General features: G+C 44.8%; 1 protein-coding gene across 2 annotated transcripts in view; it reads left to right on the forward strand.

Moving 5' to 3' along the window:
- LOC131691337 (MOXD1 homolog 2-like) overlaps positions 1 to 14724 on the forward strand; it is a 611999-nt gene that overhangs the window by 114420 nt on the left and 482855 nt on the right. Inside the window, exon 2 of one of the 2 annotated variants that reach the window (XM_058977649.1) lies at positions 942 to 1031. The exons of the other annotated variant lie outside the window; for it this stretch is intronic. The gene's annotated coding sequence lies outside the window, so the exon portion shown is untranslated. The remainder of the gene's footprint in view (positions 1 to 941; positions 1032 to 14724) is intronic. 2 annotated transcript variants of the gene reach the window in all.

Consider the following 14724-nt stretch of genomic DNA (forward strand, 5'->3'; position numbering starts at 1 on the left):
GCTGGGGCCGGGCGTTGCTTCAAGACTTGCTTGATGTGTGTGAGAAATTTGACGAACTCGATGTGTTCGCTAATCAATTTGATTGTTTGACCATAAATCAAGAAATATTGCTCCACACCTGTGCGTATGGTGCTTTAAGGCAGATTCAATATGTATGTATACGATGGTGCACATGTCTGAGCCGGAGCAATACCATCACGAGAGACCGAGCTACAAAATCGTTGATGAGATTGATGTGTTTGATTTGAGGCTGATTTATAGGGTGCTAGGTGCCGTAGATAGTATTGAACGGAGATGGAAGGAATTGTGCCGATTTATTGCTTAAGATGGGTTCTTATATGGCTCTGTGTGTGGTTTTATCGGTAATTAATTTCAGAAACGTCTGTTCGTATGTTCAGAACGGATTCTTTTTGTAAGGATCTTTTTGGTTGAATCATCTGAAATTTTTGCCAAAAACCGGTTCTTTAGTACCTAGAAGAGACGAATTTTTAGGCTGATTTTTCTACACATGCTTGCCGCTATTTTGAATTTAAATGATAACTCTTAAAATTGAAAATGAAATGATTTCTTCTAAATCAATCTGAAATATATTCAACAACACAATCGTTCATCAAAACAAAAGTCCCGACGTTTTGATCAGTAAAGTTACCCTTTCTCAAGAATGTCCATAGTTTTTCTTCGAACAATCGCAGTACTACACTACGGTGTCCGGTAAGTTTGTCTAGACGCGAATTTTGGATGCAGAAACAAAAAAGTACTGCTATAGTGCCAAATGACTATTCCGAATAAGTTAAGCAGTGCGCCATCGATATTCAATATATATTCTAATGCAATGGTCGCAATGTATATTTTTAACTTCCCACCATCTCTGCCATTATTTATGATCATCTACCTCTTTCTATACTTTTAACTTAACATATTCTCTTTATGTTTAATTTCAGGTAAGTTCCTTCGTCGACTGGGAATATATATGCTAGCCTGTTCATCATTTTAGCTAAGGCCAGATTTTGAATAACGTTGCGTATGAAAAGGTAACAAATTCTAAAAACCAAAATATTTACGGTAGCACACACACTAATCGTTTCATACCTGCATCAATCCAATAAAAGTTATCTGAAGCTTCAACCAACCTGTCATACTTTCCAACTAGACCCATCGACCAGCGAACAGTAGCATCACGATGTATTCAGTGTTGTCACATTTTCATATACACTTAGAAGTGTGAAAATCCTAATAATTCAATTTTTGGTCTTTTGACTTTAGTGCCAATACCTTATTTAGGACTTGGTGGTATCCAACGGGGAAAAACGATCGGAAATGGTGAGTGAAGCTAAGCAATCATGTGAAAAAAATTCCCCCCAGAGGCAAAATTCGAACTCGCAACCTTTGAGACTCCGGCCCAATGCGCTAACCTTTATGCTATCCCTGGGTATGGTGACATCCCAGAAATAACATATGATTATCCCACTGGCGACGGTGATCGTACCCTGCCTGCAAAGCGAGAATCACACACAACGACAGCTGATCACCCCAACACATTTGATCTATTTAATTTCCCCCCTAGATACCTGAAAATCCTTCCATCTGACTAGTTTTGGAAAAAAAAATCGATCAACTTTTGTACCATATTCCACATATTTATTTTGACAGTTTGAACAGCGATTATTACTAGATCTGAAGCCTCCTCATCGATTATTATAGCGGATAATAGTGGAATGTAGCGAAATATTGAGCGGGTGTGGTGGAAATATAGTGGAATTAACCACTTTTTGTTCATGTTTTTTTAAAACAAAAATGTTTCTAAACAGAACTTTTGATTTCGGCAAGATTATGTCACAAAAACAAGTAACACCAATAACTGATGCTATTATCTCTCATTTGATGATAGTTATAAGTACTATCCTCAGAACTGAAGTTATTGTAATTAGTACGATTTAATTTCGCCGAAGCAGTGCTGCTAGTTTCAGTTTAGAAAAGAACTGAGACTGGGCAGAACAAATTAAGTGTGTACATAGTACTATTGAATGTTCCAGTTTCAGCAAAAAAGAAACGATGTTTTCAGATGGTTTAAAGCTTCAGTACCATGTACCTCCTTATTACTTTAACACAGCTGTAGGATGGAGTGATATCAGCTGGTTAGGTCCAGGCTATGAAATTTTAGCATTTTAGCAAATTTAACATGTCAGAAAAAAACAGATTTCAAGTTCAAATAAATCCAAAAACCTTCAACATAAATAATTCTTTAGAATGAAGACTACGTCTGAAAACATAACAGTTGTATCTAAACTCTTACTGTTCCAAATACTGTACGGTCTTCAACGAGAATATGAAATTTCGCGATACACCACACCTTCAATAGTTCCATTAAAGTCAACAATAAAGCAAATGCAATTACCTTGTAGCGAACGTTCGGTCCGATCCGAAACATCCGACACAAAAAAAAATCCAATCTACCACCCATTCCGGCAAAACTGTCGATTTGTGTACAATAAAAGTTAACAACTTCAATCAAAAATCCATTTACAACGAGAAAATCGTTTCAGCTGGTCCTTGCGCCAACAAAAAAAAACACATGCACACATCATCCCTCCAGACTCATCACCGTCAGCTCAGGGACCCCTTGCTCCGTCACCGTCGGCCTTCCGTCTATTGTCCTGTCCGTGTACCCCACATATCGATCCGAGCTCGTTAGGCTGAACTAGTTTGCTGTGCCCCGTTCCCACAACTCCCTATTCCAGGAACCCAAAAAAGCGCGGCAAAAACTATCAAAATCAATATATGCTCTGTCGCTGTATGCTAAAATTGTTCACTTGCTGTTGATGTGAGGTTGTCCAGCCGATAGCCGGAAAGCCTTGCTGCACAGTTTGCCTCTATCATCGGCTACTACTGCAAGTTAAGCAATGGCAATCGGTTTCCCGAAAGTTGGTGGGGCAGAAACGAAAAAAAAAAACTGCTGAGCCACACTTACAGGCACCCATCACCCCTGCCACCCTCACGGAGTAATCCGTTGGAGCAAACCGAAGTTGAAGCACAGTGACATCCTTCCTTCAACATATCCACACACATCCCGTACAGCCTAAGTGAAGAACTGTCCCAAATTGGTCGCTCTCTTGCTCGATTGTTTGCTTTCATTCGGGAGCATCGGTGGTCTCGAAAAAGGAACCGCGGTTTGGTCAGTGTTGCCGTGTGTGATGCTTTAGAGATTTTTTAAACATTTCGACTTTTTGTAGTATTGATTATTACAATTGTAATTGATGATTGTTCTCTATGGTTAAGATCACAAATATATTTATTAATTAATTAATATCAACAGACACAGTGTGGTCCTAATGATAATTTCTTAATCTATTTAAAAAGTCAACATGTAATCTGCTACGTGGAATGTGAAGATCGAACTCGGATGACACTCTGTTGAAGGTCCGCTGCAAACCAATGATGGCACCGTTTACTCCATAGTTAGTCCGGCGAAGAGGTAATCGGAGGAATAAATTATTGCGAAGGGCGCGAGGGCGAACATTCATATTTATCGCACTGAGAAGCTCGGGGCAGTCAATTCGATCTTGCAAAATATCCGAAATCGTCATAGCACGGAATAGATCCCGTCGCACTTGCAATGTATCGAGTCCAATAAGCAAACCCCGGCTTTCATAACTTGGCAGCTGGTGAGGGTTGCTCCAAGGCAATCGACGAAGGGCAAACCGATCAAATCTGCGCTGTACTGTCTCAATTCGATGGACACCGTTGAGATAATGAGGGTTCCACACAACTGAACAATATTCCAGAGTTGATCGAACGAGTGAGCAGTAGAGAGATTTCAAGCAGTAAATATCTGAAAAGTGCTTAGATATTCTCATTATGAACCCCAAACAGCGTGATGCCTTTGCGACAATATAGCTGATATGCTGTTTAAACGTCAGTTGTTCATCGAGAAAAACTCCGAGATCTTTGACGCAATTCGCTCTGTCAATTGTGGATTCAGCTAGACAGTAATTGAATCGAATTGGCGTTTTTTTCCTCGAGAACGTAATGACCGTACATTTCTTGGGGTTTAGGGTCATTCGGTTGATCTCGCACCATTCCGCAAAGGGTTCCAGTTGGCGTTGAAGGAAAGCTGCATCATCAGTATTCCGTATTCTATGGTATAACTTGAGGTCGTCGGCGAAAGACAACCGTGGTCCTTCTAAACAAAAGTTAACGTCGTTGAAATACAGAAGAAAAATCAATGGACCGAGATGGCTGCCTTGCGGAATACCAGATGAAGCAAAGAACTCTTCGGATACACAATCACCTATCTTGACTGCTAGACGACGATCACTGAGATACGATTGCATCCAACGGAGAATATTAGTACCAAAGCCAAGTCTATCCAATTTTGCCACTGCAATAACGTGATTTATCTTGTCAAAAGCAGCTGAAAGATCCGTGTAGATAACGTCAGTTTGAAGGCCGTCCGACATAGCATCTGTAACATATGTTGTGAACGACAGAAGATTCGTAGATGTTGAACGTTTCGGCATAAATCCATGCTGAGTCTCGGAGATATACTGTTTGCAGTGGCTGGAGATGGGTTCCAACAAAGCCATTTCAAACAGCTTAGGAACTGCGCTTAGCGTTGTAATACCACGGTAATTGTCAACTACCTTTTTATCACCTTTTTTGTGAACTGGAAACATGAAGGACGATTTCCAGAGTTCGGGAAATACTCCGGTTGATAGCGACAATTGAAACAGATGACAAAGAGGTTCAATTAGACCAGCAGAGCATTTTTTTAGAATAATAGTTGGTATACCATCTGGGCCTGCCGAGGTTGAAGCTTTCATTTTGCTAATCGCCAGTTGTACCATATTATTGTCGATATTGATAGAGTTCAAAGACTGGTATGATTGAGGTACATTGAGAGCCGCGCGTGAAGCCTGGGTCGTTGTCAGAGTCTCGTTGGAGAAAACACTCGCGAACTTTTCAGAGAATAGTTGGCAGATCTCCTGTAAACTAGTGCTCATACGTCCTCCATAGCTCATCGTTGAAGGCAACCCGGATTCCTTTCTTTGCTCGTTTACATGCTTCCAGAATGTTTTAGGTTCGGACTTCAACTTACGTTGCACGTTTCGCAAGTAATCGGCATGGCAACGCTTCGATGTCTTTTTATAGACTTGGTTAACATGAACGTAGTGTTGTCGCAGCACGTAGCCCCCAAACTTGGAGTACTTCTTCAGAGCGGCTCTTTTAGTCGCTTTTAACCGTCTCAGCTCGGCAGTGTACCACGCTGGGTGCTTAGATTGAAGGCCACTTCTTTTGGGTACATAGCGATCGATAGCATAGCTCATAACATTGGAGAAGGTCTGCACTGCAACGTTGACATCATCATTGTCGAGAATTTCAGTCCAGTGGATATTCGACAGGAAGTCAATAATGCTATTATAGTTGGCTTTTCTAAAATTATAGCTGACGGTGTCAGAAGCATTGCAGTCATGCTTCACTCGAATCGCTTCAAGCAATATATGCAGGGGAGGGTGATGTCTAACAGTCTTTACCAGGGGGAACGGTGCTGCGGTAACTTTTGGCGCGTAGTCAGATTTGCTCGAAAAACAGAGATCAAGGATTCTGTTGTTCTCGTTCACCACATTATTCGTTTGGCGCAGCAGTCAAGCAAACTGGTGATACCATCATGAAAAGATGACAATTCGGGATCAGCGAACATAAATCCGTCAGAAGCAGAGCGCCATTTTAATCCGGAGAAATTGAAATCACCAACAATCAGGATCTCATCAACCGGACTTGCTTGAGCGGAAATCCGTTCCAAGATGAACACTATCTAGGTCTATAAAAAAAGTCGAACTTCAGAAGAATAAAGATGTCTGGTCATTTCAAAACAGTCTGCACTTAGCAATTAATTGTCCAACTAAAAACTACATTAACAATCCCGTGTACCCGCAAATCATAAACCTCATAACTATAACATTTTGTAATAGTTTTGGACACTTTAGATGTTTTGGATCCAGAAACCTAATCAGTTTTAGAACCTCCGGAATCGAAACGGCTGAATTCATCGTGGTCCATGGAATTCGAAGATAATTACTAGAATCGGTATTCGATTTGTAAATTTCTATGGAATCTTAGCAATAAACAAATAAAAAAAATTGGAATTGTCTTGGAAGACTTCTTCTTATCGTTACGGAATCATATGATGGTTTGACCTCGCAACGGTCACGGACGCATTTACCCATATAAAAATTCCTCATACAAGATGAATCTCACGTAGCTTGTGGATTATGAAACATTGGATAACGTAATCCATGGATGCAGGGATCAAAGAGTTCAAATAACGAGAAATATTCAAATAGAAAAAAAATCGAAAACAAGAGGCACGAATAAATAAGGCGATCGCCAGGAACTCTAGAACGTTTTCGTTAGATTTTAGAAACGTTATACACTGCACTACGGGATTTCCGTAGGGTTAATCGAAGAATTAAGAAGTATCGGGTTTCTGGAATCAATTTTTCCAGAAATTTCAAATACTTACACACAAACCTACACACAGCGGCAACAGGGACAAAAGGTCAGGGGCGTAATGACCTCCTCCCCTCGGACCTACTGTGAGTTGGGGATTCTTGGTAGGAATGGTGGAGTTGTGGCAGCATTGGGTTCTGCTAAACCTATAAAAAGTCATAATTCATAACTCCGAGGAAACGATTCTGTGCCGCTTCTGCTAAGATCCGATTTTAGTAATCAAAGAACTGAGCGATAAGAGTACACTAACCCAACTGGAGTGCCAACGGGCACATGAGTATCGACGCCAGTAACAACCTGATTACGGCATACTAGCCATGGCGAGCGTCAACGGACAGGACACGGATCACGAATTTGACTTTGGGCTGACAGGCGTGCTGCTATACTCCCCGAATAAGGAAGAATGACACCGACTTCAAATGGCGAGTACGATTGCCTCCGTTCCGTTAAAACCTTGGCAAGTCTCCGGGTACTTTCAAAACTCATCACCAATAGCTTGGGATGAACTATTCCTAATTTTACGCCAATCCAGTTTTTATTACAACTCCCCATGAAGAATAATGTCAACCCTAGCATGGTGTCCCTGCTTGTATAGATAACCATAGGATCACAAGAGGCGATTACATACAACGAGCGGAGATTGCGGCCCGGAGTTGGAACCCAACAAAATGGAGAAAATGCAAGATATGGAGCAGGTGCGTCGAATCCGCATGCCAGAGGTAGTTTGGGGAGGTCACCACCTTCAGCACCTAAAGTTATTCTGCAAAAGCAGGAGAAGGAGAAGCAGTAGAAACAGTCGCAGCAGCAGCAACAAAAGTTAGAGCAGAGCGGGCTAAGTAATAATCCGCAGAAGCCACAAGTACTTGCAGCGAAGTGCTCTCTGGAGGAGCTTCACAAGTTTATGGACGCGAGAAACAATTTCAACATTAAGGAGGTGGTCCTCAGAATGCGAAAGGCGCTAGTGTCTGCTATGAAGGAGTATGACACGGCAACACTGAGGGCTGATAGAGCTGAGCGAGCATTGGCGTCGTCTAAGACCACAATCTCCCTAGCACTTTGAAAGCATGGGAAGGAGAAAATGGTTGGAGTGGAGAACAGGCCAGTTTCCGTGACTCCAAATAGGACAAGAATCTCGCCAGAAGACGGAAAACCAGACGAGCCCAAGAGACAGACGCGCTATGACGCTGTCATTGGTGGAGTACCGTTGTAGGTCGGAAGGAGAAACCCAGGAAACAGCTGAAGCGGAAGAAAGAGCGATAAAACTGCCCAAGCGTTAAAGTCTCCCGTTATGACTACCGGTTTCCGGCCCACTAGGTCCGACGAGAGCCCGTCGATCATCTGGTTGAACTGTTCTATTGGCCACCTTGGTGGAGCGTAGCAGCTGCAATAGAACACACCATTGATCTTGGCAATCGCAACACCCTCGGCGGAGGAGTGTATTACCTCTTGAACCGGGAACCGTCCCGTTGTACAGATTGTCACCATTCCAGACCCGTCCGACACCCAATTGCCGTTGCCGGCAGGGATGCTGTATGGGTCTGATAAGAGGGCGACATCTGTCCTCGACTTCGAGACCGATTGCCACAGCAGCTGTTGGGCTGCTGCACAATGGTTAAGATTTAGCTGTGTGACGTTCACGGCTTCTTCTTATTTGCCTCACCGAAGGGACACGAAGGTCCGCCCATAGCATGTTTATGGGCTTGCTTCTTAGCGGTGCAGATAAGGCACTTGTGCGCCTTAGTGCAACCCCGCTCCTTATGCCCCTCCTCGCCGCAGCGACGACATAGTTTGCTCCTATCTATGTTCTTGCACTCGTAGGCTTTGTGGCCGGACTCAAGGCACCGATAGCACCTATCCACTGTAGGCGGCTGGGGTATGCTAATTGGGCATACCGACCAGCCGATCTTCAGTTTACCTTTCTCGGTTACCTTTTTGGCATCCGCCTTCAGTAGCCTGAGGTAGGCTACTTGGGTGCCAGAGGGTCCATCTCTAAATCGCACAGAGGCCCGCTCGATTGTGACGTCGCATTGTTCCTTAACGGCTGCGACGACATCTTCTGCGGTCGTGAACCCGTCCAGATGCTTACACTGGAGAGTCATTTCCGCACCTAGCGACCTGACTTGGGCGCCTTCACCAAGGACCTCTTGGGCCAAGGCCTTGTACACCGCACTAGATTGTGCGCCTCGCTTCAGCACCAGAAGCATTTCTCCCGTGTTGGTGCGTCTCACGCTACGCACATCTTGCCCAAGGGCCGAAAGGCTTTCGGCCGCCTTCATCGACTTTAGGACATCGGGGTATTTGTCCTTGTCGGTTTTTAACCACAAGGCCTCGCCTTTGTCCTTGGCCTTCTTCGCGAGCCGCGGTACCTCCGGTGTCGGTGCCGGCTTCTTCCTGGTGACCAGCGTCCAGGGGTTAACGCCCCCCTGCCCCGGTCGCGGGTTGCTGGTACCAACGCTCTGCTCAGCGAGGTCACTCTCGCCCTCGCTTAGGGTGCTTACAGAGTGGCCGCGAGAAGCTGAGCAGGCGCTTGTACTGACAGTATGATGCGAAATGCGAGAAACCTGCTCGCAGCATATCAAATGGAGCCTGTCAGAGTAAAAGCAGGCAGTCGGCGCCGATCTGCTCCGCTTTCACTCTGACATCCTTCTTTTGGTTTGCAGTAAGCAGGTTTCTCACATCTCGCACTCTAATGTCAGTTCCAGCCCCAGCTCAGCTTCTCGCCGCCACTCTGTAAGCACCCTTACCTCGGCCAGACGGCGTTTGGCCTTAACGGTTGCACGCCGTGTGGTGTCGGTTTTTGCACCCTCGCCTGGCGACTTCCTAGGGCGCTTCGCGTTTGACGCCGTCTTACGATTGCCCTTGCCTTTTCCCTTCGAGGGGAACTCGGCCGCCGCTTCAAGCGACGTGGCTGCTCCATAGAACGTGAAGGCCACTGTCTGACTGCCTGTATCGACCTTCTCTCTTCCCTCCCTCTTGGAGGCCACTGTCTGGGTTTCTCTGTCGGACTTCTCCCGACATTCCACCCTATTGGCATGAACCTGCTGTTTTTGTCTTGCGACACGAACAGTTTTCCGGAGCTCCAGGAGACTTTAACTCCTTGCTTATGTTTTGCTTTGCGCTAGTGAACTCGATTCTTGAATCGAGCTGCTCCACCACTTTGGGCATCGCGGATAGTGGCCCGTCCAGTGCGTTGGTAGGGCTATTTCCTACCACTACTGGGGGGTCACTGGTGCTATCAGATGCAGCACTCGTCGCTCAACTACTCTCCCCACGGGGGGGGGGGAGACCTTGCCAAACCACCTTCGCCACGCCAGAGCTCCGCATTAACGTGGTAAGGGACGCTTACTGTGGGGGTTGCCCAGGTACCCCACAGGTTCCGTTAACGATCGAGCATCTTTTTCACCCCCTCGATCACTCATCCCTCGACACGGGTCGCTTCACGCCTTGGAATTGGGGTTATGACCTATCTTGCTTTACGTGGTGACCGCGGCCCAGATCATCACAACCATCCTCCTTTACCAGGGCTTTGGACCTGTACCTCTGGTTCTCAATAGTTCCATGTACGTATATTATTACAGACATGCTACTATTTAGATCCGTCATTCGCTAGCGGAGTGCGATGGCGACTGTAGGCCAACGGTAATGGAGATAACCCAGATGAGTCTGAATCATAAAAGTTATGGGTATTTTCGCCATCCAAGAAGTGGTAGAACGCTCATACGAGGGCTTTGTGATCGCCAAAATCAACGGTGTCTTCGTGTGCAGCGGTTACGCTCCTCCAAGTTGGAGAGTGGAGCAGTTCGGTCTAATGCTGGATCAGTTAACGGAACGGTTGATCGGCAGAAAGCCGGAAGTCGTTGCTGGTAACTTCAACGTCTGGGCTGTGGAGTGGGACAAGAAGCTCTAGCGAAGCTAGACGTACGATTGTGCAATGAAGGCTCCGTCAGCACATTTCGGAGAGACTGGAGGAAGTCTATCATTCTGCAGCCCTTCACTGACGGCGAGAAGTACGCGCATAGCGACCACCAGGTGATTCGCTATCGTGTTGGCCAACGGAACCCAGCTTCAGCACAGAGAAAGATGACCAGTAAGTGAAAGTGGAAGAGGAAAGCCTTCAACAAAAACCTCTTCGTTGAGGCATTTCGGCCAGACGGCGGGACCGAGAACGTGGATGCGGTTGATCTAACAAGAAGGATTGTGACGACTTGTGGTGCCACAATGCCACGAAAACTGGTGCCACACAATAGATGGCATCCAGCTTACTGGTGGAACGAGAAGCTCATTATATTATGCACTGCTTGTCTGAAAATCAGAAGCAGGCTCAGAAAGATGAAGGAGCTTCCTCGAACTGTGGAAGGTACAGAAATCAGTGATGCCGCTAAAACCAGGGAAGCCACCCTGCAATCAGGCCTCATATAGGCAGGGCCGGCGGAAAGCGTGGGTAGTATGGGTAGTACTACCTACTCGAAAATAACCGAGTGGGTAATTACCCACTCGAAATTTTGAACCATTTCAAAACATTTAGATGTGCAACGCATGTATCTCGAACTACACACATTTGAAAACATCGTTGTACCACAATTCCATTTGCATAAACGAACGTGATTTAATGTGAATGTAATGTAAGCGTGTGCATTGCGAAAAGGGAAAAAAATCCTTACTAATGGACCCCTCACCCTATGCTTTCTACCCACTCGGGCGTAAAGTGATTCGCCGCCGCTGCATATAGGCTTCGGAAAACTGCAGGAAAGAACCTTTCATAACAGGCTGATGAAATGCATGGATAGCGAGCGCGGACTATTCCAGATGCAGTTCGGATTCCGCAAAGGAGTATCGACAGTGGATGCAATTCGGACAGTTCAAGAGAGCGGAGAAGGCATCTAAATGGAAGCGAAGAGGAGATCGATACTGCTCTGTCGTCACGGTAGATGTCAAGCATTCATTTAACACTACATGCTGAGGAGCCGTCGCTGCACAGAATGGGAGTCTCCGATTATCTATGTCAGACCCTAAAGAGCTATTTGCAGAGCAGATACAACAGAAGTCAATGTGAGTCACAGCGGGTGTTCCTCAGGGTTCCATACTCGGTGCAACTCTTTGGAACAGGATCTACGATGGGGTCTTGACGCTGTGCCTACACAGGAAAGTGAAAATCGTGGGTTTTGCAGATGACTTGTCACTAGCGGTGATGGGTGAGACACTAGAAAAGTGAAGGTATCGGTGACGGAGACAATAGATGCACTCGAGAACTGGATTAACGTGGTTAAGCAAGAAGGGGGCTGTTGTTCAACTTAGAAAGTGGGTGATGTTGCCTGCGGTTTACAGATCGACGACCAAGGCACGTGATTGCATCGAAGCGTGCACTGAAGCAATACGGAGTGACGTAGATACGGACCGGTTGAGCTTCAACAACCATTTCGATAAAGACTGCGAAAAGTCGGCGAAGGGAACAAACGCAATAGCAATGATCAAACGTCGGCAACCCGAGAAGTAGCATCATCTAGCGTTTCGTCATCGATACTGCGAAATGGGGTTCCCGCGTAGGATACAGCGCTGAAAACCAAGAAAAACGGCGAAAAGTTGAATAAGACGTTCGGGCTGATGGCCGTACGAGTCGCAAGCTCACAATATTGTTGGAGGCAGTAGGCATTATCGCCGGGATGATCCCCATCTGCATCACTCTGGCGGAGGAAATCGAGGGTTACTATTGGAGAAACACCAGAAACGTGAGCAAGATGGTGAGAACCGATTTGATGGCGAGGTGATAACGGGAATGAGATAATAGGAAGAATGGAAGATGAACCTACCGGTTCATCCCAAACCTGTCGACGTGGGTCAATAGAACGCACGGAGAGGTGAATTTCCATCTGACACAACTCCTGTCGGGCTACGACTGCTTCAGGAAATATCTTCATCGGTTTCGGACATGTGTTCTTCGATTGTCCGAGGTTCTTAGCGACGTATAGGGAGATGTTCCAAACGGTAGAACCGAACATAAACCCGGATAATGTCGTCTAAATGAATGACAAGCGATGTAAACACGTGGCACGCGGTCAACAGAGTGGTAAGCAATTACCACCGGGGAACTCACCGCTGGACGCTCTACATAACTAGAATCGCTGAACTGACTTAAGCACCTGGTTGGCTGGCTCGGTTTCGGGAGAACTTCTCTCGGTGGAGGCCGGAGTAGATTAGGTCCATCATTGGGGACTAGACCGAGTGGTTCGCGTACAAGTCGGGTTCTCAACGAAGAAGTTGTGCTAAGTGGCACAAGGGAGCGAAAGGGCTCAGCAAATTAGACAGTTTGAAGTTTGCCGCCCAGATTGTCGTCGTAGGGGAAGTGCACTAATTCTGGACCAACAGATAGTTTTTCTACTGCCATACAGAAATTGTCACGTTGTGTGGATGGTCGAAAACTGGTAGTGTGTCGAGGAAGGGTGATGTAAACCCTATCTAAAGATACCAACCAACAGCAATCGAAGAAGATACAAAAGCTCGCATAGGAGTGCTCTCGAGTAGCCAATGCAATGTCGTCGCTGTTGTGCTATCTTATGACAAACGCCATTTTGGGGTGAACTGAGTTAGATATGCCATGTTACTAAATTTTAAAATCTCCATAAAGTCGCGTTTTCAGAATTATGAAATTCTGCTGGGTTACTGAGATATAGCGAAACACGATTATGACAAGCGCCAATTTCTCGAGTGATCGAGTTGTGCTATCTTATGACAAAGAAAAAAGAGACGACATTCTTAGTTTGTTGGCTTACTATAAACCGAAAAGCTTATAGCAAGCCAACAGATGTCTCTGATGACATACGTAATTCCTATGCAGATCAACCATAAGCATTAGCTAGGTTCTTGTCTCGGGAGCAAAACTTTTCCTACCATAGTTTTTTTCTGGGAATGGTTGGCTTATATATTCAAGATTGTTGAACAAATTTCCTTTTGAGATTTTCACTTGTTTTGGAAAGTATACCGAAATGTAGTGATGGATTATGCAAGAAGAATATTTGTTTCGTCTAGTCACCTGTCAACAATAACATTGTTTGATAGACATTGTCTCTAAATTGTCAATGAAACAAACTTTTGTTTATTGTTTTTCCTGAATAAAGGAGGAAAATTGGGAAAACTTTGTGTTCCAATACTATCATTTTGCAACCTGATATTGCTGCTATCGCATGGAAAAGTATAATATTGGACATAGTGATCTATAACGCATAATTTTACGAATCAGTTATAATTCATTTTTATATGAAATCTTCTGTGCACATTTGTGACACGTCATACATATTTTATCATGAATACACACTTATGACACGTATGCGAGCGACTTTGGTTTACATTTTAAGCAAAAACTGTAAGTGTAGTCAACCGATCTTCACACAAATCGAGAGATTACTTCAGAAAAGATAGAAGTATCGAATGTCTTCTCCGAAAAGCTTCTAGCATTTTTAAATTTTAAGATATTCAATCTAAAACTTTAAAAATCGTTTTTCTCGAAAAGTGCTAAATGGCGCTTGTCATAAGATAGCACAACAGCGACGATGTGTTTTCTTGTATATCCTTCTGACTCAGTTTCGAGTATAACTGTTGATAATCCGTTTGTTTGAAGCCCGTTTTAAACCTTCCGTCCGCCTTTGAAGTTAAATTAATGTCAGATTCGTTAACACCGCCCTGTTTCGCTAGAACCAAATGGAGTTCTGCGGTATCTTAAGCAAAATGACATTAGTATAAAGCACATTTTTTGCAAACTTATCTCACGAGTGGTGGGATACTGTGCTACGTCAAAAGTGAGAATGAGAATGCACGCTAAGGGGTAATTTTTTCACGACCGAAAAAGATTGTTTTTTCAACGCCAACGCAACGATTTGAAACAGCCAGTGTCTTTCCAACAAACCACAGAACTATCTTCCTCTTCTGATCAAGGGGTTCATAAAGTTAAAATTATACTCTATTATCCGCATTGACACGAGTTTGCACGCTCACCCTCGCAATCGATAGAATCTGATTGTCAACTGCCGCCTGGTTCGCAGAAATAAAATTCTTGCACAGATAAGGATAGTGAACCGGTTTCCCTGCGAGCAGAAGATGCGCAGCATCCGGACGTAGTTTTCTGCAACTTTTTGTCCGAACTAGAACTCCCACCAGCCAGTTCGGCCAGTCATCCAGTCTGCCCCGCATGCTTGAGCCGGGCAAACTTTCCGAGCATGTGATGTG

The sequence above is a fragment of the Topomyia yanbarensis genome, chromosome 3 (genome assembly GCF_030247195.1).
Source record: "Topomyia yanbarensis strain Yona2022 chromosome 3, ASM3024719v1, whole genome shotgun sequence".
NCBI classification, from domain to species: domain Eukaryota; kingdom Metazoa; phylum Arthropoda; class Insecta; order Diptera; family Culicidae; genus Topomyia; species Topomyia yanbarensis.